General features: G+C 33.4%; 1 non-coding gene across 1 annotated transcript; it reads left to right on the top strand.

Annotated features, from left to right (window-relative positions):
- The first annotated feature begins 3,777 nt into the window (after window positions 1-3,777).
- On the top strand, window positions 3,778-3,941 carry LOC115873937. The gene has a single exon (XR_004048705.1). It is a non-coding gene; the product is annotated as a U1 spliceosomal RNA (small nuclear RNA).
- The last annotated feature ends 782 nt before the right edge of the window (window positions 3,942-4,723 follow it).

Raw genomic sequence — 4,723 nt, 5'->3', positions numbered from 1 at the left:
TAATTTTCAAAATAATATTACAGGATTCATTTTTTAACTCAGAAAGTATTTATTCTACCATTAGATAGTACTTATACAATATGAAATAATTTTATAGTAACTATAGTGGCTAGTCATGTTTTAATTTGATGGAATAAATGGCAGGTGCAAGGATCCTTCACAAAGTTTACCTCTTACCACTATTCTCAGCAACACAACCGTTAAAATCATCCCCATTTTCCAAACTCAAATATTTCATCTTTATCAATTTTCATTTCATTGGACACTGCATGCATTCACTTACCAATTTAATTTTCAAAATACTGCTGTATTTAAGTGCTATTAATTTGGATCTTACTCATAGTGACCCTATGTACAACAGAATAAAACGCTGTCCATACTTGCACTACCCTTACAATCCTATTTTTGCGGCCTTGTCTCAAACATTCTCGTTAAGCATCCTCCCCCTTTTCACTTACTCTTTACTTCATTAAGCAGGATGTCCTCTTCCAGAGACTGGTCTCTCCTGAGAACATGAGCAAAGTATGAGAGATCACACCCTCATTTCTTAGGACTATTTAGGCTGTACTTACCTATTCCCAAACAGATTTGTTCTTGCTTGCGATCTCCTTGAATCTTGCTTTACCTTTCTGTGTCAGTGGCCTGTAGCTACATTAAGTCTGGACTGGGCTTGGATGCCTTCTTGATATAAAGTTCTTTCTGATTGAACTTTATCAGCAGATGATTGTTGCTGCTTTGGTCCTCTAAACCCCCTAAACAACCCTTCTAACACCATATTCTTTAGATAATTTCAACATTCTGGTGTTTCTTTGGAATGGGCATAAATAGGTATGTCTTCTACTCAGTTACCCAGAACACTATCTTCCAAGTTTATTGGCATAAATGAGTTATACCACTGTCTTGCTTTCATTTTTGACATTCATTTTGGTATTTTCTTTCTTTCTTGTATTTTTAATAGACTGTGGCTTCTTTCATTTATGATGGTTTTGAGACAATCTCAGAACTTCTCTGGTTTTTGGTCATTAGTGTTCAGTGAGCCAAATATATATTTTTTGACATGGTATCTAACTTTCAGTGAGATGTACCCAAGGTAATATCTTGTGAACTTGCTTTAATTTCCTTAAGCTTACTCTTGAACTTCTATATTAAAACTTAGTGGTCTACTCCACACTTGACTTTTCAAGCTAATTGATGATATAAAATTTCTGCATTGTTTCGTTCCACGAAACCGAAAACCAAACTATTGCCATCAAGTTTAGTTCATAACAAACTTTCTAAGGGTTTCTAAGGTTGTAAATCTTTACCAGATCATATAACTTCAACTTTCTCCCTCAGAGAAGGAGCTAGATTTTAATTATAGACTTTGGAGACAGTTTGATATTGGGTTTAATTATGGACCTTGTTACCGTGCAACAAGAACCTGATAGCACCAGCAGGAATCCACAGATGTAGTAAATTTAATTAATGTGCACTTCCTCTGGCAGACCCAAGTATATAATTACTATGTAGGTTTCTGGAGAAATGGTAACTTCACAGAACAAGTCATTATCCCTACAAAATTTCTTCATGTATTCTGTAGCAACAATTTTCATCACAAAGACCATAGTTTTAATCACTATGTATTTTTATTTCAAACTTTCACATTCCAATCACCAGTAATTATCAATGTCTTGATTGCATATTTGATCAATTTCAGACAATAGTAGTTGATAAAAATGTTCAGTTCATTCATCTTTGGCTTTTTTGATTTTTTTATACATTTGAATAATAGTTATATTAATAGGTCATTCTTGTAAGGGTAAGGATCTTTAAATGTTGTCTTTACCTATGAATATGATACCATTTCTCTTCAAATTTTCATGGTAAATCATAAGACTATACAACTCAAGATGGTCAATAAGTCCATTCGAGGTTGTGAATACCTTAATACCTAGGATATCGATCTTTATGCGTTCCATTTCATTTTTGATGTCTTCAAATTTTCCTAGGTTCATACTTATTACATTCCACTTTCTTCTTGTTAATTGATGTTTACAGCTATTTCTTCTCATTTTGTGTAATACCACACCAGAAAATGAAAGTCCCCAAACGTCATCCACCCCATAAAGGTTGTCTCTAGTTTGAAGAGGCAGCTCTCTTCCAGTCGTATTTTAGGTGTCTTCCAACCGGAAAGGCTCATCTTTCCGTACAATATCAGACAATATTTCACTGCTAGTCATAAGGTTTTCATTGACTTAAATTATCAGAAATAAACTACCTCTTCCTTCTTCTTACTCTGTTTAAGTCTAGAAGCTTCTCTGTAGCCTATTTACCATGAGTGACCCTGCCAATATTGGGAATACTGGTAGCATATATTCTAGCATAGCAGCAATACACAAGCCATGACAGAATAATCAGCTGACAGATAAGTGTTGGGTAATATTAGGAATGTTTGTATACAAGCCAGGTAACAGGATGCTTGACCTTCACAAATGATCAAATGAGAATGGATATTCTTTTCTTTGAAATGACAAAGTAGTTGAAGGTTTTCAATTGAAAGAAATACCCCTTTTGCTGATGTAGCACCCTCCTTTCTATCTTATCTGAATTATGCTTACTATTCCTTTGTAATATAGAGGCTGATGCATTGAGCTGTTAAGAACAAGACCAGTGGTTCAAAATCATCAATTTCTCAAAGGGAGAAAAATGAGGATTTAAAGTCTCAAAAACGCAAAGGGGCGGTTCTACTCCGTCTGACAGGTGCCGATGCGTCGCAGTCATCTCAATAGCAGGGGGGATTTTTTGCTGTGCTTGTTCATTTGTCATTCAGCTAAAGTAGAAATTTTCTTTGAAGTCTTCCCAAATCAATCCTCTGAGAATCATTAAAGTTTCTCTGTAGGGCACTTTTGCTATTCTTGCACATAATTCTGCAGAGCCTTTATAATATTAATGGAAATCATTCATGTATTAATGCACCTATTCCCTACTGGAATCTGAACTTCTTAAGAGTAGGAATCATGGCTACTTTATCATAGTGCTTGGTGTATTATTAATATTCATTAGGACAATCGGCTGAATGATTATATGAATAAGACTAGGGAAATTTTTTAAAATCAACCATCTTTCCTCAAAATGTAAATCATTTATTCTGTATCTAAAGATGTCCTTTTTAGTGACAAGTGTATATTAACCTTATGTGAATATGCACACACTATCTCTAAACAACAAAGCAGTAAGGAGAAAAATCACACAAATTTTTATTTTATTATAAAAATAGAAGAAAATTTTAAGAAATCATTTAAAATTTAAAGCAAATAAGAGGTGATATTTTTCAGTTTATCTGACAAATGTCCAAAGACAATTATTACTCATTGGCTTAATAAAAGAAATGCTAATTAAAATATTTATGAGATAGAATTCATCTTATGAATTGAGAAAATATTTTGTATTATTCTTAGGATAATATGTAATGCCTTTATAAATATAGCCAAGTGGACACCTGCATACACTACTTGTAGAAAAACACTCTGGAGAACAGAGGTAAAATAGTGTCAACCTTTTGATGTCTACAGTATCTTCAGCATTACCACATTAAATGCATAACTATGTTATCCTTTCAAAATATATCTTTCAACGCTTGAAGAAAATTTATTCATTCATTTTGAAGATGTACCTGTTACCCTTTTGTGCTTTCTGACATGAAAGAAACCATTGAAGATTTTAGGTTCTATTTATCTCAAATTATTTATTTCCTAGTGATATAAAAACAAATTGTTCTCTAGTAAAAGTCTATGAAGAATACTTATCCGGCAGGGGAGATGCCATGATCACGAAGGTGGTTTTCCCAGGGCGAGGTTTATCCATTGCACTGCGGATGTGCTGACCCCTGCAATTTCCCCAAATGTGGGAAACTCGACTGCATAATTTGTGGTAGTGGGGGACTGCATTCACACTCGCCCCTGTAAAATAAAAAAGAAAAGAAAAAGAAAGTCTATGCAGATACAATGGAAATGACTTATTTTTCTTTTTAAAAATCTTTTGGATTTTTTTAAGTTGAACAATCATAGTGAGTACGGCATTCAAGTAATAAAATTTAAATGATTACCTCTATCTTATTTCTATTAGTTTTTAATGTACTAAGAAGAATAAAAGGCTAGAATCACAAGAAAAGATCCAAATGCATATATTATCTGTTGTAGAATCACAAGAAAAGATCCAAATGCATATATTATCTGTTGAACCAAGAAGCTCATTCTGCTGATAGGTTATATCTATTAAAAACATTAGTCCCTCTTTCCTTATATCTGATTGCCTATATTTTAGTTACATTCACTAAAACCTTTCCCTAAAACTGGAATTGCCAGATATTCTGAAAGTAACTCAATCATACTTAAGTTGATGATTTAATAAAGTGCATAGAAAATTACAAATGTATTTGCTTATTTAAATCCTGAGGTTTTTTTATCCAGTTACTAAAGTAAATCATAAAACAAATAAAAGCAACACTTAGAAAATGCAACAAAAAGAAACTATTACAAAATGGTGAAATTGATGGAATATATATCTTGTATTAGCACAAGTCAATTGTGTTACTTTCTTTCATTTTAGCATTCTTCTAAGCCAGTTTATTCTGCTCCACCACTTAACTGTCGGTTTGTCACACTGTGGTGGCTTGTGTGCTGCTGTGATGCCGGAACAATGTCACTGATGTTTCAAATAGCAGCAGGCCCAACAGAATGAACAG

The sequence above is a fragment of the Echinops telfairi genome, unplaced genomic scaffold (assembly GCF_000313985.2).
Source record: "Echinops telfairi isolate 266 unplaced genomic scaffold, ASM31398v2 ScPeMD7_7469;HRSCAF=8507_1, whole genome shotgun sequence".
NCBI lineage: Eukaryota > Metazoa > Chordata > Mammalia > Afrosoricida > Tenrecidae > Echinops > Echinops telfairi.
This window is presented reverse-complemented; position numbering and strand designations above follow the sequence as displayed.